Raw genomic sequence first — 21,406 nt, forward strand, 5'->3', positions numbered from 1 at the left:
ATTTGCAGCTCCCAGGGGATTGTGCAACTTCCTCTCAGGCCGAGGTGCAGGGGGCTGGGTGAGAAACAGTGCGGGGGAAATGAGGAAACTGGGGCTGGCGCTGGGGCAGGGCCACGGCCCTGGGCTGCGGCCCCCCGAGGAGCTGAGCCTTCCAGGGGGCCTCCCTGCAGGGGGCCGCCCTCCCCCAGGTAGGAGGGCGTGTGCGCGCACGTGTGTGCGGGTGTGCGTGCGGGTGGCGTCTTTGGGGAGGTGGGAGATTGGGGACGAGGTCACGCAGGCAGCACTGGCATGGGGATGTCTCTTGAGGCGGGGTAGGGGAGATACTGAGCGGGCTGGGGCTGGGGAGGCAGGTGGTGCAGGGGAGGGGCCCCTGCCCCCTGCCCCCTGCCCCCTGCCCAGGCTCAGGGGCGGGGATGGTGAGACCCTGCGAAATGGGGAGCCGGCTGCCAGGGCCTCCTCTGAGGACCACCCCCATCCCCGGCGGGCTCTCTAAGCTCTTCAGCCTCCGCTGCTGTCTCCCGGGCTTGTCTTCAGGTCCCCGGGAGGAGTGACGGCGGAGGTGCTTAGCTGGGCGCCGGCCAGGCCACCGGGAAACGCCCGCTTCCATCAGGGCCCGGGAGCAGACGCCCTGCCTGGGTCTGAATCCTGGCCCTGCCTCTTGCAGCTCTGTGATCCTGGGAAGCTTAGCCTCTTAGTGCCTCAGTTTCCTCCTCTGTTAAACGGAGATGACAATTAGAATGCCCACCGTGTGGGTTCATCCTGAGGATTAAGACTTAGTTCATGCTGAGTGCTCAGCGGGTGTGTGGTGCCAGGTGAGGGAGGCCCTGCACAGGTGACGGTTTACCTGTACGAGAGTCTGTTTGTGTGCAAACAGCAGAAGTTGCCCAGGGTTCGAGAGCATTATTTTTGATGGTGGGAATTCAAGTTGATAATAATAAGAGCTTGTGTTCCCCAGGCCTTACTCCATGACCTGGATCAGCCCCTGGAAACCTCACAGTCACCCCAGATGGGCTCATGGGGGCACAGAGGGGTCAAGGGACTTGCCCCAGGGCAGTAATATCGGTGATGAAGACAGCAGGATGGTCTTCCTGAGCCCTGAGGTGGACCCGCCACCTCCATCCCAGGGCTTTCTCTGGGGTCAGCTGGCAGTGGGCAGGTGGGGAGGAGGGAGCGGGGTCTGCTGTGAGGGGTGAGAGGCTCTGCCAGGAGCCCTGTCTTCTCTCTGCCCCATCTGCAGTCGAATAGTCAACACACAGAAAGGATGCAGTGAATACAGAGACAGCTTCTCAGCAGTTGGAGTTGGAGTGGCCCTCCTTGGGGCGAGCTTCCTGCTGGTGTGCAGACTTAGGAGAGGGCTGAGGGCCACTCACCCGGCAGGCAGTGTGAGCCGTGGTTAGGGATGTGGCTCCAGATTCAGGCAGACTTGGCTTTGAATCTGCCTGAGCTGTTGACGGTGTGACCTTGGGTTTCTTCACATGTTAAATTCCTCACAGCCCCTACCTCCGAGAGGGCGAGAGGGCGATGGTGAGGATGAAATGAGATACCATAACAAAATGCTGAGCACAGGCCTGCCCCGGGTAAGTGTCTGACAAATGGATGCCTTTATTAGGCACCTGTTACAGACAGGGTGGTGTGCCAGGTCGGGGGCTGGGCTGCACAGACATCCTTGGAGGGCCATTATCTGAACTGCGGATCAGGGCCACTGACTGGCCCCTCATCTGGCCGTGAAATTAGCTTAGTTGGTCTCCATGAAAATGAAATGAAAAAGACGTAATATATTAAATGAAAAAGAATCATAGAAAACATCCAAGTGCATTGCACAGTATTGTAAGCATTGTTTGCACAACTTTTTTTGTTCATATGCATGTGTATATGCACTCCGTGTGTGTGTGTGCACGTGTGCTGGGCCAAAGAAAATATGTTTGGTCAAAATATTTGGGGCCACTGCTTTAGAGATGCTCTCTGTCCCTTGCTGCCATGTTTCTGGAGCACCTACTTAGTGCAAGACCCAGAGCCGTATGCCAGGGGCCAGACTGGGCAGTGGAGACCCAATGCTTAGCGAGGTGGCTGGGCGAGTGGGCCATGTGGGGGTCAGCAGAGGTAGAGGGCAGGGATGGCAGGGAGGGCTTCTGAGTGATGCCCACATGTTGGGGGGCAGTGAGAGGAGACAATGCCTGGGGTGAATGGTTGGCTCGGGGTCTGGAGCTGGAGAGCCATCTTGGGAGGCGGGGGCTCCCTGTCTGTAGAGGGCTGCAGAGCCAGGATGGCGGAGGTGCCCATGGTAGCAAGAGCAGAGAGTTGGGTGGGGGTCATCTCAGTGCTAGACAAGAGCTGTGCCCATCTCCTCTGCTGGGGTGGGGTGGGGGCAGAGGAGGACTCAGGGTTACTGATGCTCCCCCCACCCACAGGACTTGCTGGATTTGCAGTGACCGGGTGAGACCCAGGGCCCACGGCTCAGCCATTTTCTCTCCCCCTCAGCTTCCGGAGGCCTCCTGAGCCTGCTCCTCCCCTCTGCTGCCCCAGCTGGCTCTGGCCTGTCTGGGCTGGAACCTGGCTTAGCCCTGAGCCCTGGTCCAGGAGCCAGAAACCTTTCTATTACTTAGATCCCTGCCCAGGGCAAGTCGGAGCCTCAGTTTCTTCATCTGTGAAGTGGGCATACTAGCCCCTCAGCAGCCGGCCTTCTGGGTGATGATGTCCATCTTGTGACCTAACGTGGAAGAGCCGGCTGTGGGAAGTGGGGAGAGCTCTGGATGGGTTGTTGTTGTCATATCCAAGCCTGGGAGGGCCGGGGAAGGTCACGAGGACATCAGCTGCCTGGTTGGAGAGCCCCCTGCCTCCCCATCCCGTGACCTGGGGCTGTGGGGCAATGGCGGGGAGAGGCCCGTGACCCATGGTGAGCTGGGGATATCCCCGGCTCTGAGGAGGAGGTGGCCTGGTAGGGGCCTCAGACCATGAGACCCAGGTTTGACCTCGGTCTGGGAACTCCAACTTCCAGAGCCGCCACCTACATGGGGCACGCCAGGAGCCCCAGCTTGGACGTCTGTGTTGCAAGGTGGAAGGGGCTGTTCCCCGGGACTGATTGGCAGAGCCCCGCTTTCCAGGAGGCCGTGGCGTCTTCCAGCCTGCTGAGCCCAGAGCCCAGAGGCTCAGGTGTGAAGTCCCACAGTGGACGTGGTATTTAATGATAGGTCACAAAAATTGAACACCTCCTGGGTGCCACGCACTGTGCTAAGTACTCTCATGTATTTGCACATTTGATCTTCATAGTAACATCATACACAGATCTTTTTATCATCCTATTTTATAGGTGAGGAACCTGAGGCCCAGAATGGTTCAGTTTCTCAGCTAGGGTGGCTACCTAGTGAGTGGCAGAGCCGGGCCAAGGGCGTGAGTTCTGGATTCAGGCTGCCAGGGTTGAAAGCTGGGTGGTACCACTTGCTGGCTGTGACCTTGGACAGTGAGTGCTTCTCGTCTCGTTGACCGTCAGTTTCTTATTCTGTGAGGTGGGGGCACCAGTGCCTTCCTCAAGGAGTTGTAGTGAGAATTAATAGTGAGGGCCCTAAGTGGGATCCGCTTCATGACCTCTCCTGCCTCAGCCCTCGGCCACCATGTGGTCCTGGACCAGTTTTCCAGTCTCCCCAGGCCCCAGTGTCCTCAGTTGTGTGACACAGGGTGCTGACCCCTCCCTCGTCCCTCTCAGGAGGATTATTGAGGATCAGATGGGATCAAAACCCTGGGTGGGTCCTGAGGGAGGCCTTCATAGAACAGAAGTGCCAGACTCCCTGTACCCCCAGAGCTGCCAGAGGGTTTTGGGGGCTTGCAGCTAACTGCAGGTCCTGATGGGTTTTGTTTGGGCCTGCTTCAAGCTTTCAGGTTTCCTCCTGGCCCCTGCAGGCCTTTGCATTGTTGACCCCAAATCTACTCCAGGGTTTCCCAAGATGTGTTCTGTAGAAGGGTTTGGTGGTCAAGCAGGTGTGGGAGAGTGTGAGTCAAAAAAAGCGAAATGGGTTTCTTTGCTGCAGGACTTGTCAGAGCCTTCAACATGGTCATAATATTCATCGTGCACCTTCAAAATGTTATGATATCCCCCAGGATATCTCAAAGGCTTGGTGTGCAAAGCTCGGTTTTCCAGGTGGAGAAACTGAGACCTGAAGCAAAGCCTAGGAAATGATTTTCCCAGATCATATAGTTATCTGTAACAGAGCTGGGACTAGAACCAGGGCTCCTGACTCCGTGGCCAGTGCTCCTCCTGGGACACCCCTTCCTTTCCACGCCCCCCCCAACCCCCCGTCCTCTGTTCTTCCCAGAGAAATGTTGTGTGTAGTACTGCTCCCTTCCTGAAGGCTCCTTGCCTTTCCAGCCCCCTCCCTCTGGCTCCCAGTAGTCCTCTTCCCTCAAGCATTGCTGGGAGATGAGGCTGTGCCAGGCATGTGGGCTCCTGCGAGATGCTTCCCGGGGTGACTGAAGGCAGTAAGGCTTCATCCCAGCCGTGGGGCCCCTTGAAACCTCCCTCGGTTTTCTGAGCCTCAGTCCGCTCCACTGTGGGGTGAAGCTCCTCCTCTCATTTTTCGTCTGGAGCTACAGACAGGTACAGCTCTGATACCTTATGTGCGTGTGTTCTCTTAATTTTCACTTCGTGTACAGGTGTCCATGAATCTAACGATTCTTGTCATTTCTGGGGATGCGGAGGGGAGAATGTGGAAGAAATAAGGGGGACCTCCCTGCAGGAGACCGCGGGGCCTGGCGCGGTTTGGACCCCTGAGTTCCAGCTTGCCCCACTGTTGATGTCTGCTTTCTAGTTAGTGTGTTGCTGTCCCTCTCTGATCTCACTCCCCCTGCGCACCTGGGAAGTGGGCCAGTCTGGCTGACACCAGGGACCCAGTTCACAGGTGAGACATGAGGGGAGGGGCGGGGGCCGTGATTTCCTCATTTCCTGTGGGGAGTTGGTGTTAGAGTGGGGAAAGAAACTCCAGTGTCTTGGAGCCTCAGTGGGGCTCTGCCTTGAGCACAGAGGTCTTCTCCAGCTTCTGCCCACCCCTTCCAAACCCCCACTTTGCATAGGGCGGCTGGCCACCTGGCTTGAGTGATGGGAGTACACGCTGGCATGCCCACGTCTCTGTCAGCATAGCATTGGGGTATATATTCCTGGCCCTCTGCTGACTATGAGGGCTCCAAGTGAAAGGCTGGGGGTCGGCTGGGCGGGGGTGGAAGGTGGGAAGAGGTGGTGCCTCCCTGGCAGAGAGTGTCCTCTCCCGGAGGGCTGCCTGCCCGAGTTATTCTTAGCATTGACTCATTGTAGAGGCTATTTTTAGCCCTGTTTCTAAGTGCTGCCAACATCTGGTGCAGCCAGTACCGAAGGGGGTGGGGGTGGCCGGGGAGACCCCTTTGGACCTTCCTGGGGACTGGAGCCTCTGGCAGGAGAGCAAAGACAGTCTTCTACTTCCTGCACCTGCCGCAACTTGAAGCTGGGCACGCAGTAGGCGTCCTGCTCATGCTTGTGTGTTGGTTGCCCTCCCAAGATCTCATCCTTCCAGCTCAGCTCCTGGGGGTGGGAAAGGTGGGATGGGTGTTACCCTCACCCTTGATGCCCATCAGGTAGGCTTTCCCATGTCCATCCCTTGGGGGTTCCAGTCGGCCTCTGACCCCTGCAGAGACAGGCCTCAGAGGAGAGAGGCAAGCCCCAAGCTAGGCCACTTGGTACAGCCAGCACCCAAGGGGGAGCCAGCAGGCATTATAGGGAGGGAGTGTAGCTCAGTGGTTAGGCTTGCAAACTCTGCAACCAGACTGCCCGGGGTCAAGACCTGGCTTTGTTGCTCCCTAGCTGTGACCTTGGGGAAGTCATCTACCTCTCTGTGCCTCAGTTGCCTTATCTATGAGGTGAGGATGCGAGTATAGCGTCATGTGGATTAAGTGTGATCATAATCTATGAAGTCCCTAAATAGTAGGTTCTGTAAAATAAGGAGGTGATGGTAGTTTATTATTTCTATTGTTACTATTCCTAACGAGGAGCTCTGTATGTGCCGTCCTGTTGGAGCGAGTTGGGAAGGAGACTTCTGGTGTTCTGAGTGAGGGGAAGCTTGGGGTGGGGCTCAGAGGGAGTGGTGACACCCAGCTGTCATGACGGCAGTGATTTCTGCCAGGCTGTGGCGCGGGGGTCAGGCACACACAGGTGGGTTGGAATGGGGGCTTTGCCCTTCCCAGATGGGATGAGTCACTTCACTTTTCTGAACATCCAGGTCTTTACCTACAAGACAGAAATGATAATACATAGGCCATAGAATTATTGTGGAAATAAAGCTTTTGATGCTCGTGGAGCATTTTGCCCAGTGCTGGGCACAAGGTAGGAGCTGAATCCATGAGACTCTTTTCTGCATGTGTGTTTGTGTCGGGGGGCGGTTGCTGTGTCCCCTTGCGATGGGAGGGATGGGTGCCGCTGCCTGGGGGTCAGGAAGGAGAGCTTGGCCCGGAGGTTTGGAGGGTGTGGGCCATGGTCCTAGCTCTCCCTGTGCTTCCTCTGAGCTTCCGGAACACGAAGAGGCAGAGAAAACTGGTTTTCAGACTCTTCCTCCAAACCCCAGGGGATGCTTTGGGGGCAGTTTGGGAGCTCCGGGGAGGCCCCCAGTGGGAGGCCAGGTGGTCTGGCCCTCCCCGCCTCTCCCCAGAGCTGCTTCATTCTCATGTTTTACGTATTAAGGTTCCAGGTAAATTTTGCCTGAGGAAAGGATCCTGCTGCTAAAAACAGCTTGGCAGTCTGGTGGGTGACTTCCCAGCCTCCTCGTTGTCTGACGCCTGTGCCCTCCGTCCGGCTCGGCGTTGACTCTGGGAGGTGGCCTGTTCTGGGGGTTCCGGGTCTCCCCTCGGGGCGTGGGGGCATGGGGGGCTGCCAGGCCGCTCCTCTGGGGAGAGGTTTGCGTGCTGCCCGGCCTTGCTGCCTGCGGGACGTGGGTGCCCTGAAGACAGTACTCCATCCCAGAAGCAAAATCTCACAGGAGGGTGAAGGCTGCGACTGGGCAGAAAGGCCCCTGCCACAGCACTGGCGCGTGGTAGGTGCTCACGAAATGTTTGAAATGAATAAAGTGGAACCACCGCAGCATCCCAGGACAGCGGTACCTCGGAGGGGGTGGCAGATCTCCCCTCCCCACTTCCTTCCCCCTCCTCACTCCACCTTCCCCACCCCTGCTTTGTTTAACCAGGCTTAAGCCACCCCAGCCCTGGTGTCCAGGCTCGGCTTTGCTCATGAACTTGAAATGAGCCTCCCCACTTCCCCAGACACTTCCCCAAGCTGAGCCTCAGTTTACTCATGGGTAACCTGAGGGTGACGGGCTCGGCTTCAGAAGGCCCCTTCTGGCTCTCACGGCCTCTCTTCTCAGGGCAGGTCACACACACACGCACACGCACACGAGGGGCTCGGTGAAGTGGGCCTGGCTGGGGAAGGCCTCCCTCTCACCAAGCAGGAGCCCTCAGGTTCTCCTGAGGTGAAGATTGGGGTGCTGTGGTGCTCCCACCGGGGCCTCGAGGATGTGACGTGCTTGGGCTGTGGCTCGGCTGGGAGTTGGGGGCCTCTAGGTGTGAGGGGAAGGGTGAGCATCCGACTGTGTCCACTGGGCTGGGGCCACCACCGTGACTTTCATGTATGACCTTCTGGGAGTGTGGGTGGCAGCCCGTAGGGCACATATTTGTGTCGTTATGACTGGGTGTGAGGGGATGTGTGAATTGAGCCAGTGAGGGAGCAAGGGCAGTTATCTCCTGTGGCTGGAAGCTTCCCAGGCTCTGAGGAGAATGAAGAGTGATTTACGCAAAGGGGCCCCTCCCCGTCTCCCCATTTTGGCCGAAATCTGAGGTATAGGGTGGCCTGACTTCCTCCCTTTCCCCCACCCACCAGAGGCCTGTGTTCCCTCTCCTGCCTTGTCTCAGACCCCGTTTCTCACTCAGGGGTAAGTGGCTGCCTTGACCTGAAGTCGTCGTCCCTTCTCAGGGGCATTTCATGGGATGGTCCATACCTGCAGCTCTAAGAGCCGGTGTGGGGACCAGGAGGGCATCAAGCCCCCAAATCCTGGTGCCAGTAATGCCCTGCACCAGAGGAAGTGGCCTGCAGAGGCCTGGCTGGGACGCCGTGGTCAGCACCCCATGCTAGCCAAGTGGTTTTCCAGCTGGAGAAGACCTGCCAGCGAGGGGAGAGGAGAGGTTCCACCTGCCCACCGTCTCCCGCCGGCCTGGCTGCAGCGGCTGGTGACTCATTCCCCTGGGGAATGAGCTGGCTCCTCTCCCTGGGCACCCCGGGGCCCTGGTGCTGAGCCCAGGGCCCCAGCAAGCTGGGGAGGGAGGAGGGAGCCCTCTGTATGGGGAGGGGTCGCAGCAGACTTCACCCTCCCTTTGCCCCCAGGGGAGGCCGCAGCCCTAGATTGTGTAATGGGTCCAAAATGCCTCACCTGGGAGCTGCCAGGCGTCTGGACTCAGGAGTCCCTATTCCCCAGTGCCCTCCACAGGGCATGTCCCCATTGCACTCCCTGGGCTGGGCAGGGGAGTGGCTGGTGTCTGTCCCCTCTTCCTGAGCTGTGCAGCCTGGGAGGGGGTGGGGAGGCCTTCTCCAGGGAAATGAATTCCTGGCCTGACCCCAGATGCCGGCCTGCCCAGCTCTGCTCCTGAGTAAGGCTGGGTGCACACACAGCCCCATTGTACGCCTGGGCCCTCTGCCCGCCGTGGGCCTGGCACCAGCTCTATCGACAGCAGTGGCTTCGTCCGCTCCTCAGCACCCCCTGCCCGAGCCACTGGGCCCCTGGTGAGGAGGAGGAAAGGGGACTGGTGATTAGGTGCGAGCGGGTCCTGAATGGAGGGGCCGGGACCACTCAGATACCTGAAGAGCCAAATGAGGCCCTTTGTTTCTCTCATCAACTGTGGGGTGCAAGGGCAGGGAGCATCATGCCCATTCACTGAGGAAATCGAGGCATCGAGAGGCTTCAGGAACTTACCCAAGGTCACACAGGTAGCAGGTGGCGGAGCTAGGGTTCAAGCCCGGGCAGCCTGGGCCCAGAGTGTGCACCGCTTACCAAGCTGCACCCCGGCCTCTGAGTCAGGGCTCGGGAGAAGGCAGGCCTCCTTCTTTCCAGCCCAACTTAGGGGAGCGAGGCAGGCCCGGGAAGGTATATGTCCCTAGGATGGAAGGGGACCCTGGAACAGAAGGGTCTGGAGTCCCTGTGTACTTGGGAGAAGCACAGTGGTGATGCTGGTGGTCGGGCAGGCAGAGCAGGTCTCTAGAACTGGAGGGCCGCTCTGTGCCTCAGTTTGCCTGTCCCACCTGCACTGTATATACCCTGTGCCTCTTGGGAAGGCACAGGAATGTAGAGGTGAGCTGCAGCCAGGGCTCACCCCCTTTACCTGTGCTCCACGGGCTGGCCGGGAAGCTCCCCTTCCCCAACCTAGACTCCCCTGGAGGTGGGGGTGCTGAGGCCTCCAGTTGCTTCTATTCTGAGAGTGAGTCCTGAGCTGCCCCGTCTCCTCAGGTTTCCCAGCCTGAAGGGGCCTCTAAGGCTGGGGAGCCTGCGGGGGCACAGTCCAGTTCTAGGGTGTGAGGGGGTCCCGCCTCTGCCAAGCACCCAGGCCCCTTAGGCCAAGGTGGAGGGTGCCCAGATGTGACTCTTATGGGGTCTGCCCCATGTCTCACTTTCTGGGCTCAACTTATGTGCTCCACGAGCCCTGACCCCACAGGGCTGGGCAGAGATGACGCTCCTCCCTTCTCCTCGGCCCACCCTCTTTGTCCCCTGTCCATCCTGGGCATGTAGCCTGGCTCCGTCCTTCAGTGCCACCTCAGCCCACTCAGCAAATGGACAGGGCATTCTGCGGTGACCACAAGATTGTGAAATCCAGGGTTGGGCCATGGGGACAGGTGGGGAAGAGAGAAGCTAGACAGGGCCACTGAGGCTGGCTCCTTTCTCACCCTACCTGGGAGCCTTTTCTCCTTCCCCACTCTGCTTGGGCACATCTTTCTCTGGTTATGCCATTCCCACCAACCAGCCAACACATCGTCATCCAAGGCCACAGTCGTGGGCATGCCAAGCCGAGCAGCGTCACATTTGAGTGCCCCCTCCCTGGGAGATGCCAAGAAAGAGAAAACCTGGGGACAGCCCTCAGGGAGCTTATACAGCAGCTGAGGAAATGAGACAGGGTAACTCTCTGTCTCTCAGTTTCTCATTTGTAAAATGAGTACATTAACATTTCCGTACTGGTGTTGTTGGGAAGGTCAGAGGAATTAATCCATGACGAAGACCTTAGACACAGCTCCTGACAAATGGGAAGTGCTCGGTTCAGGTCTGAGAGTGGTAGTAGTCCTACCACTAGTGGTAGAAGAAGTACGATATATGATATCAGGGAGTGCTGTTTTTTCCAAACTAGATTGTGAGTACCTGAGGGCAGGTGCTGTCGTATTCATCTCAGCATCCTGGTGTCAGGCCCAGAGTCTGGCTTGGGGCAGATTAAGTAACTGTTTTCAAATGGTGATCAGAGGAGAGTGAGGGCAGGGTGGCCTGCCTGGAAGAGGTGGCCTTGGAGCAGAGCTTCCAGAGACGAGTGGGAATCAATCGATGGAAGTGGGTAGGGCGGGAGAGCATCTGGAGGCCTGGATTGTGTTGAAGAGAGAGAGAGAGTGAGGAGGCCCCTTTAGCTGAGCCAGGACTTGTTTAAGGCAGGGGGATCCTGGGTGCCTTGAAGGCCCAACTAGGGAGTTTAGACTTTATCTGTGGACAGCGGGGAGCCACTGGGGGTGATGGAGCAGGGGAGTGACCTTCCTGTGTTGCTCAGTCCATTTTGTTTCTGCTCCCTTGTTCCCTCAGGGCTATTTTCTTCCTCTATTTCTCCAAAGACGATGAACCCTTCTCTCGAATCCCTGCTCACCCCATCCCACATGTCCACACTGTGTTCTTGACTTCATCTGCTCAGCCGTCCTGGCCTGTTCCCCCTGCCTGCTTTTGTTGGCTTCCGCTTCTTCTTCCTGGCCCCTGGCCCACCTTCTCTAGGGTAGGGGCTGGGTGGAGTTGGGCTTGAGGGGAGAGGGATACCGGCATGGTGGGACCACATGGTGGGGACCAGTGTGATGGAGACTGAGCCAGGAGGATACCTTCTGTTCTGACATAGCCCTCTACGCCTTCAGGGAATGACCCGCCCCCAGTAATGTGGCTAAGGCTCTTTAGGAAGATCTTAGTTTGCATTTGTCAACCTGATAAATGGAGACACTGATTTCTCTAACAGATAAATTAGAGAGTGATGGGGCTTCATTTTCTTGTTATTAAATTTAGAAGAAAGGGATATTGAACCAGATGGGAACCAGATTGCAGACAGCTACTGTGTGTCTTCTGTCTCCTTTCAAACATCCATCCACCTATCCCTGTATGCATCATCCATTATATCCATCCTTGCATCCATCCATTATATCCATCCATCCATCCATCCATTATATCCATCCATGCATCCACGCATTATATCCATCCATTATATCCAGCCATGCGTCTACTCATTACATCCATCCATCCAGTATATCCATGCATCCATCCATTATATCCATCCATCCACTCATTATATCCATCCATGCATCCATCCATTGTATCCATCCATGCATCCATGATATCCATCCATGTATCCATCCATTAGATCCATCCATCCATCCCTTATATCCTTCCATGCATACACTCATTATATCCATCCATGCATCCATCCATCTATCCATGCATCCATCAAATATTTATTGAGCACCTATATTAGATACTTTACATTTAATCCTTACAGAAACTCTGCAAGATGGACATTATCCTCATTTTACACATGAGGACACTGGGACCCATAGAGTTAAATAAGTAGCTGAAAGTCATGCAGCCAGTAAGCAACAGATCTTGGATTCAGCTCTACCTGCTTCAAAACACTTGCTCTTGGTGTTGAATCAAATGGCCTCCCTTGGTGTCCCCAGAGCCTAGTTCTGAGCATGGAATGTAAGAGCCGTTCTATTGGATGAGCAGGCATGCTAAGGTTCTAGAATGCTGGAGTTCTGTAGTTCCATCCTAGGCGCAGCCGGGGGTGGGAGGTGGTGCTGGGCTTCTAGTCCTACTGCATTTGCAAGCAGTAGCCTAATGCTGCTGTCACCGCCCTGGAAGGGGGGCTTCTTCCTCACATAACTTGCAACCCTGGCCTGTCCCTGGGTCTTCTCTCCATCCGGCCAACTCTGCCTCTGAGGGCAGTCTTACCTCCCACAGGTGGGAAAGTTCTGGGTCCATGCATGGCCATTGCATCCAGCCACACAGTCTCCCCCGGTGACTGGGCTCCTGCACGCCTGCCTCTCAGCTGCTCTGCGGGATGCAGCCTCATTTTACTCTGGCCCTGCTGTTGGCCTCTCTTTCTAAGCTTTCGAATTGGCTGCTCAATTTCAGGTCAGAACTGCTTCCTGAGGCCCCACTGGCTGAGAAAAGGATGTGAGTGCAGGTGGTTTACCTGGGAGGTGACCCCGGGAAACATGGGTAGCAGGTGGGATAAGTGAGACAGGGAAGGGAAGGAAGCTGATAAACTGTGTTAGGGGGCAGGTGACTGCTGTGGCCACCTGGAGCTCCGTCTCACTGCGGGTCTCTGTAGAATGTGTTTTTGAGTTACCCAGCGGGGTGGGGGTGGAGGGACTTGGGTGTTTATTCACTAGCTCCCCTGGTCTTTGGCTGCTGGAGGAGGGCAGGTGCTACCTCCGTCGCCTCTGGCACCAATGCAGGTGCTGGCAGCTAGAGGTGCTCAGGTGGGAAGGCTGGACTGTGAGTGTCCAGGGGATGTGGCTGGGCACAGACAGCCTCTGCTGCACTCTCTGAGTCCAGGCCTGGGGGCCCTTGGAGTGGGCCTCTTATCCAGTCCTCTTCCCACATCTCCCTTCTCTCTGTGCCCACAAAGCTGCCTCCCCCCACCTGCCCTGGGCAGACCCTTCCCACTGGGGCCAGTCACCAGGACTACATTCATTGCGTTCAATACTTAAGGAGCACCTACTACGTGCCAGGTATCGTGGGTGAGAAGAGGAAGCTGTCAGGATCCCTCGAGGCGCTCAGAGCAGAGGGAAGGGACCCACCTCAAATGGGGTCCTTACCATGTGCCAGAGACTGGCAGCCCCTTCCAGGCCCGTCCGAGGCAAACCAACTTCTCTGTGCTACCACACCGACCTGCTGGGTAGCACATAGCCTGGAGCCACCTTCGAGTCCCCTCCCAGCCCTAGCATCCTGAGACTGTGATTGTAGTGGTTTTTCTGACTTCCTTTTCCTTCTCTCACTGCCCCTGCCTCTTCCCCTCCTGGGGCCACTAGCCCCACGGCTGCCACGTGGCTGCCTTTTAGTCACTCGGGAACTGAGCCTTCTAGCGCCCTCCCTTTGTGTCTCTATGGGGAACAGGATGCAATTCACAGGGCAATGGGTGGGGGGGTCAGTTTATTCAAGGGCACCCTTCTTTGTCCCTGGTGAAGGCTCTGCCCGGTGCCTACTTCCTGGAGAGGGGCCTCCTCCCTCTTGATTCCTGCTCCCATCCTGCAGACTCACACTACAGTCTCATGCCTTATGGGGCCCAGGGAATGGGAAGAGTTAAGAGAGGGAAGTGGTGTGTAGGTGAGGCTTTTGGTGTGGGGGCGGGGGAAGAGCAAGAGAGGAGAGGGGGCGGGCACTGGGCCTGGTGGGTTCATCCACACTGACAACCCCATAGCCACAGGCAGGCAGGCCAAATTTCAGCCCCTTTGACTCATCTCCCCAGTTGCTGCCTACAGCCTTTCGCCTTGATGTTTTCACTTCCAAACCGGGTTTGGTCAGGGTGCGTGTGCCAGGATGCGGGGCCAGGAGTGTGTCTGCCTGTGCTGGCTAACCTCGTTACCTCTGACATTCTCCCCCCTACTTACTAGTGGCATCTATTCCCCACCCCGTGGGCAGGGCTGGCATTGGCAGAGTGAACATCTCTCGTGTACCTGCCCCACTTGGATAGAAAGGTGGCTGGCCTTATTCCGGGCAGGCGTGTTGGTGTGAGGGCTGGGAGGAGAACGGAGATGACTTGGACAGGGCTGGGGAGGTGGCGTTGATGATGAGGCTCTCTGATGGTGTCTCAGGTGGGAGACTGAGCATCTTGGATCCAGGGAGGAGGTCTAAGGCAGCTGCAGGTTGGCTGCCCGGGTCCCACCTCTATGGGGGAAGCCCGGAAGGCAGAAGGACACGGAGATAGGCTGGGCAGGAGATAAGGGAAGGGGAGACCAGAGGCTCTGATGCTCCTCCCCCACCCCAACACGCACAAAATCCAGGGCCCTCGGTTCATCTCTCTGCCCAGCTAAGGGCACAGTGCTTCTTGTGGTGTTTAGGACGAAGAAAGGGGTGGGTAAGCCACTCTGTGAATTTTGAGAGTAAGACCATGGTGTTCCTCTCATATCTGTGGGGTGGGGGTCATGGCCAGTGGAGGCAGCTCACTCATTCCGGGGACCAGGGTGGGAAAGCTGCTGTCGAAGGCCATTTCTCCTGTGGGGAGAGAGGCTGGCCCCTCTGGCTCCCCAGGTGGAGATGGGTGGAGGTGCCAGCTGGTGTGTACCTGGCAGGGCAGGAGTGAAGCTGAGGTCTGGGTCTGGGCAGTTGCCATCACTGGAGTGGCCCTGGGGTAGGGGAGGGCTGGAATAGGACCCAGGTGAGGGAACCTCTGAATTTCCTGCCTCCATTGACTGTTCTCAGGAGCCCAGCTCACGGGCAGGGCAGAGGAGGAGGCCCAGGGGGTAGTTGCGTATAGTGAGGGCAGAACAGCCTGTCGTTGTCCCCGGCCTCTGCCTGTGCCGGTCGCCCTGTCCTGCCCCCACCAGGCGTGAGTCAGACCGAAAGCAGAAGCTGCCAGACATTGCGCAGGGTGAAGCGAGGCAGAACCAGCTGTGCTATTTTGGAACCTGGTTAATTCCCCCTCTTGTCCCCCCACCTCTCTTCTCTCCGGGCTCCCACCCCCTCCTGGTCACCAGCACTTTGCCATCCTCAAGGGGACAGTCGGGACAGGACCTGATTTCCCCTAGCATGAATGTGGAGGGAGTGCATGAAGCTCCTCCCCTTGCTGGACCCCCCACCCCGTCCGTAGCCAAGAGGTGCTGGCTCCCCCTCCCGGCGAGAGCTCGCAGGCGGGGCGGCCCCGGGGAGATGACGGTCACTGGCTGTCAGCACTGCCCGGCTGGCACTCACCCATCCCCTGCTCGTCTTTGCCACTCTCAGGCCAGCCTTCAGCCGCCTCTCCCCGGGGTGTGAGCTGACAAGAGATTTCGGTGGGAGCCTGCTGGCAGTGACTTTCAGAGGGTTGGGAGGGATTTCCGGACCCCGAGGGGAGATATTTTGGGGCCAAGGGCCTTTCCAGAACCCATGACATCACATACCCTGCAGCAGCACCAATGTCACTCCGCTAGTTAATGGTTCTTTCTTGGGCATCCTAGGCCTGCTACAGCTTCTGGCCCCACATTTTACGGTTTCTTTGGAGTCTCCATGAGCCTGGGGGCCCCCAGCAGTCCAGTTTATGGTAGTGAAAGAGGTCAGTGGGGTGTGTGTTTCTGAACTGAAGGTGGGAGTGTCGAGGTGAGAGCTGTCACTCATCCGTAGGTGGGGTGGACAGGGGTCCCTGCCTCTCCTGAAGCTCTGAGCTGGGGAGAGGGTGGGCCTTGCTATTGCTCTGAGTGAACTTGTGGCAGAGGAGGGTAGGGGGGCGGGTACAGCCTCCACTCTGTGTTGCTGCCTCTCAGCGGGACCCTGAAGGCAGAGCTCTGCCCTGCTCTGTACCCCCTAGCAACCTGGGCTGGTGGGTTTCATGCATGTGGGGGCCAGTCAGCAGGCACATTGCAGGTGACCAGTTGACATGTGGGTCCTTGTCAACTTCATGGGAGCAGGGCTTGGGTTTCTCATTGCTTAGGTGGATTTGGGGCTCAGGCAGGTGAGGAGGTGCAGAGCAGTATGGAGGAAAGGGTGGCCCCCTAGGCCTGACACATGGGGGCTCCAGCACCTGCCATGCCTCCTGGGGACCACACGGCACACGGGCACAGGCACACCCTGTCCTCAAGGTTGTCTGCTGTCTGTGGGAGCTGTTCTTTGGGCAGGCAAGTCCTGGGGCAGTGTGTGTGTGGTGAGTGCGCATGTGTGTGCAATGGTGTGTGTGTAGGGGTGCTGTGTTTGTGAGTAGGTGTGTCTCACATGGCCTCTCTGGGTTACTCTCCCACCAGTAACCATGTCAGCTTCCAGGCTGTTTCCCACAGACCTCACTGTTCCCCTCCTGCACAAGCCAGAGCCCCGGCAGCCAGTGAGCACCGAGTGCAGGGCCGGCCTGGAGCTCTGCCTTCTGCCTCCACCTTGGCTTTGGGCCTGAGGGTCAGGGCTGTTGGCTGAGGTTCACTGTGGGCTCAGACGCGCCCTGCCTGCCCCTCAGAGTATTTCTCTCCACCAAGGGCCTGCCCCTCCCTGCTGTCTCCTCCTACCTGTCACCAGTTTGCAGGCTTAGAACCAGGTGACCAAGCCCCCAGAAGGCTGCCAGTCACTTTAATGTACCCACAAATCTCCTAGGATGCCATGTTAAAGTGCGGATTCTGTGGGTCTGGGCTGGGGCCTGAGAGTCTGCATTTCTAACCAGCTCCCAGGGGATGTGAGGCTGGGGGTCATGCTTTGCATGGTGAGGCCTTACAAGGCCCTCTCCCATCTAAACTCCAGCTGGATCGACGCTGCTCACCCAGGCAGAGGACTAACACTCATGGACCACCCCGGGTGCTGGGCACGTCACACGCTCAGCTCCTTTGATCCCCTCTCCTGCTCCGAGGGAGGTGGCATTACCACTATCCTGTTCTACAGATGGAGAAACTGAGGTTCTGAGAGGTTAAGTACCTGTCCTGGGTCCCACAGCTGGTAAGTGGCAAAGACAGACTTGAACTCTGGTCTCTCAGGGTCCAGAGCATATGAGTGTTCCACTAAACCCAACTGTCTGCCAGAGAGCAGACTCAGCAGGATGAGATGGAGCCGAGGGGGATGGGCGAGGAGCTGGACCATGGCTGTCAGGGAACTGCAGTGGGCCCTAAGGTCTGGAGAGGGAGTTCCTGAGTGCTGGGCAGCAGCAGAAGTGACAGTGAGAAGCAGTGCCTGGTTGCCCCCTGCTGAGCCCGGTAGGCTGGCTCCGTGAGTACCTGGCCTCGGACATGTCCATGCTGCCCAACCCTCAGTGTGCCTGGACAGAGCAGGAAGGGGCTCCCAGAGGTCCCATCCAGCTACCACATGTTATTAGTCAGGGGTCCAAGGCCTGGAGAGGGGACAGGCCTTGCCTGAGTTCACATAGCTGGGCGATGGGACAGCCAAATGCAGGTCTTCCAGTCCCACCCTGCCCTTTTAGAACAGAGGGTCAAAGCTGTTGGGCCCTGAATCCATGATGGCACACACTGACCAGCCAGGTGGTCTTGGGCCTTGACTTCCCTGGTGAGGGGCATCAGTGACAATCTTGGCTGACCTATCATCCACAAACGCGTGGCTGATCCTCGCTCTCAGGGGAAGGGAGCAGGCCTCTGGGGCGGGCAGGGGGAGGTCAGAGGGGGCTGGGGCCCGTGGAGTCCCATCCTGAAACCTTGCCTTGCCCTTCAGGCTTCTTTCCTGTCTGGGGAGCCATCTATGGGCTGTACTCCCCTCCCTGTCCCTCGCTCCCACCACACTCACCTCTGCTGCTGTCCAGTGCCAGGTCTCTGGTCCATTAATTGCATTTCTGTCTGGCCAGTTTGATATAATTTCCCCCTGAGGCCCTCTCGTGGCCCACGTTCCCCGCCTCGGTGAGATCCAGATGTATGTCTGAGCCCTGGGCATGGATCGGCCTTGGCCATTTAGCAGAAGAGATTGTCTGCAGGCGAGAAGGGTGTCTGCAGGTGGGTGGGGTCTGGCCTGCGTTCTGGGGCATCTGGGAGGGCCGAGGGATGTGCAGGCCTGTCAGGGGACCCTCTGTGGGATTCACTGAGGCGACATGGAGTGGGGGGAGTGGGGCAGGGCTGGGAATTTAGGGGGACCATAATCCATCTCCATGGGTCTTCCTGTGGGCCCTCGGTTCCCTCATCTGTGCAGGAGCTGGTGGTGGTCACACATGTGGGAGGGGCCGGGGCTTGCATCCCCACTTCACCGTGTTCTTGCAGGGTAACCTTGGACAGGTCACTTAACCTTTCTGAGTCTCGGTTTTTTCATCTGCCCGAAGTGTTCTGTGTCCTGTGCGGTGTTTGCGGGGGACAAACGAGATCCAATGTAAGGCGTGTGCTAAGGGCAGTGCTTGGTCCACAGTAGGGACTCTGTGCTGAATGAGTGAGCAGGTGGTAAGCGAGCACGTGTTGGGCCATTCGACGAGCAGCATCCGAGGGCCCCGAGTCTCGTTCTGGGAAGTTGGACGGGGTGGGATGGGGTGGGGGTTCTGAGGAAGAAAGCTGGTTTCTCTGGAAGCTCCCTTATAGCTGGGGAGACTGATGGGTGGCCAGGAAACAACTCATTCAAGCGGTCAGTGTGGCCACGGGCAGGACGCTCAAGTGGATGGAGTGTCCAGAAGGGGGGTGCAGGAGCGAAGGAAGAGGGGTCCCCACTCCAACCAGGAGAAAGGCGGGTTGAGGGATTCTACAATGTACGTATGTATGTGTGTGTGAGAGAGAGAGAGAGACAGACAGACAGACAGAAGACAGACAGAAGGTCTGCATGTGTGGCTGGGCTATTTCCATGCATATCACAAGACCGGACATTTCCCAGGACCTTTCTGGTTTTTCCTCTCCATGCTTCCCTCAGCTACATGTCCCCCTGTCCTTTAAAGTTCAGTGGCAGTCCTCCGGGGGCGGGCCTCCACCCAGGGCCCACTGGTCCCTGTGGGACAGCACAGGCGCCTCTCTGGTCTGGGATTGCCTTTGAAGTGCCCTCTTTGCTGTTCAATTGCCTTGCCTTGCCCCAGGCAACAGGCCGGCCAGCCAGGAGGTGCCAGCTCCCACCCTTTTCTGCGGGATGTGAGCTGGGACGTGGGGCTGACGGGCCTGAGCTGTTGGCACTGGAGGCCACTAAGCAGGCAGGGAGCTCCTGTGGCTGCCCTTCGCCTCCCCTCCTCCTTCCTTTCCCTTCTCCCCTCTCTGTTCAGAGATTTAAAAACAAGCCCCCAATGGCACCCCCGTCCCCAGCCCTGCAGCCTCCTGTAGCGTCCTGCGGTGGGTCCCAGAGAGACAGGCGCTCTGCGTTGTGGAATGGAGTGCGTCCTAGATTCAAGTCTTGCTGTGCTGCCGCTGGTGTGCAGATCACCCTTCTGGAGCCTTAGCCTCCTGCTGTCCTTCACTATTCATTCCCCAGACTGTATTCATCACAAACAGAGGTGTGACGAGTGTGTGCCGAGTGTCCCCACTTGGCAGAGTGATTATGTGGCATGAAAGACCCGGAGGACCACATCCTGCATGATAGCCTTTATGTCTGTCCAGGGTCAGGTGACACTTGCCCGCCGCATGGAGGTCAGACTGGAGGTTCCCTCTTGGGGAGGGTCCTAGAGGGAACTTCCCGGGGCGATGGAAACATTCTCCATCTTGACCTCAGTGGTGATGATGCAGGGGTACGCATCTGTAAAAGTTCATCAAGCTATCCACTTTAAACCTGTGCATTTTGCTAGGATAAATTTTACCTCAATAAAAAGAAACAAGGCCAGAACATTAAAATAAAAATGTTAGAAGCATGTACTACTGACCTCATTCCTACTCCCAGTACCAAATACCTTCCACTCAAATAGTGCCCACTTACCAGGGGCCAGTGTCCCTTCCATTTGCTCTTTTTCAGTATTGGAAGTAGCCCGAGGGCCCCATTCTTGCCTTTCACGACCTGCAGGGGACCACTGGGCCAGATAACAGAACAACAACCCGTATTCTAAGTGTCTCCAGCGTGCAGGCACTGTGTAGGTACTCTGCCGGCTCATGATCTCTTTCGAACCCAAAGAGGTGGGCATCTTTCTTATCTACCTGCATCTCCCATCACACTGCAGTGAATTAGGTGATAGACAAACTTTGGAGAAGGAAATCTTTTAAAACCCAAGGCTTTTGGAGAGGAAATAGAGGGTGCCCCTCAATGGGAAAAGCTGGCCTGAGGTCTTCCTGCCCTTGTCCAGTAAGGAGGGACAGAGGCTCCGGTTACCACTATGATTTTCTGCCCTACCCTGGGGCCTGGATGTGGGGCGTGTGTGTGTGTGTGTGTGTGTGTGTGAATGAATGAATGAATGGATGGGACCCTGTTCTCAAAAGAAACTTAGAACAGAAAGAGGAGACCCGTCCAGGGACATCTCTATTGGGCATGGATGAAGTGACAATGAACAGTGACCAAATGGCGATATCTTCCCTCTGCCCACACTTTCACCCTTTCAGGGGGCCCCTACATTCAGCATCCCAACTTAGGTCACTACAGCTGTATGGGAGAGGTGGCCCCAGCTGGTAAGCCCCACTAGACAGATGGGAATACTGAGGCTGGGCTCAGACACTGAGTCGGGCCCAAGGCTGGGACTCAAACCCAAGCATCCAGATGTCAGGTTCCCACAGCATCTTGTAGGCAGGACTGCTGGCTCCCGGGAATCTTAGGACACCTCCCCACCCATGGCTCTCTTTGGGTCCAACCCAACTGATGCCCCCCTAGGCCTTGCGGGGACCTGTGACTGCTTTGGTAATTTGGAATGGCCTGTTCTAAGGCAGGGAGATTGTGTGGACATTCTTGTTCTGTTTCCCAGTTCTTCAGGCCTTCCTTGGCCACCTCCTCTGCCAGAGGGGCTCAGAGAAGACCAAACCAACCCCAATCCTGGAATCTTCCCCTCTCTGCCCTTTCCAAGGTTGAAAGGTTGCCCAGGAGGTCACGGGGTCCTTCCCCAGCCTCCGGGAGTCTTGGCACCTGTTCGGGAGGCCTTCCTTTCGTGGTGGGTTTGATTTCCACAACCGGACAGCTCCTGCACTACTGGCCGTTTGTAACAGACTGGATCAGAAGAAAACGTCTTCCGACCACAGAGGCACAGGACGTAATAAATGGCTTAAACAGGCACCCGAGCCGCTGGGCTTGCACACTTTGTTGTTTCAGCCGCCAGACATGTGTTTTTCTGGGAACACAGGAAATTATCTCTGCCCTTTGAGGAAGGGTAGAGTTTTTTCTGCTTGTGTTTGAGGATTCCAGACCATTCCATCGTCCCAAGCACCCTCTGGCCCCTGGGCTGGATGAAAGAGATCAGCTGCTGAAACCCCTTGACTGTAGCGGGTCTTCTTTAGTGGGATCCCTAAAATAAAATGTGGCAACCCTCAGCCCAAGTGCAGAACTGAGGCTGGACTCTAAGCTCCAGGGTTAGGGTGGTGGAGCCAGCCTGCTGGGGTCCAGCCTCACCACTTATTAGCTCTGTGACCTTTGGTGAGTGCAGCCTC

The 21,406-nt window shown here is 57.2% G+C and overlaps 1 protein-coding gene across 3 annotated transcripts in view; it reads left to right on the plus strand.

Moving 5' to 3' along the window:
• The window catches only part of TFEB (transcription factor EB), a 45,218-nt gene that overhangs the window by 10,501 nt on the left and 13,311 nt on the right, over positions 1-21,406 (plus strand). Inside the window, exon 1 of one of the 3 annotated variants that reach the window (XM_014830948.3) lies at positions 56-188. The exons of 1 other annotated variant lie outside the window; for it this stretch is intronic. The gene's annotated coding sequence lies outside the window, so the exon portion shown is untranslated. Of the gene's footprint in view, positions 1-55; positions 189-4,412; positions 4,589-21,406 lie in introns of those variants that run through there. One more of the 3 variants, XM_070514960.1, reaches the window with a different exon arrangement.

The sequence above is a fragment of the Equus asinus genome, chromosome 8 (assembly GCF_041296235.1).
Source record: "Equus asinus isolate D_3611 breed Donkey chromosome 8, EquAss-T2T_v2, whole genome shotgun sequence".
NCBI classification, from domain to species: domain Eukaryota; kingdom Metazoa; phylum Chordata; class Mammalia; order Perissodactyla; family Equidae; genus Equus; species Equus asinus.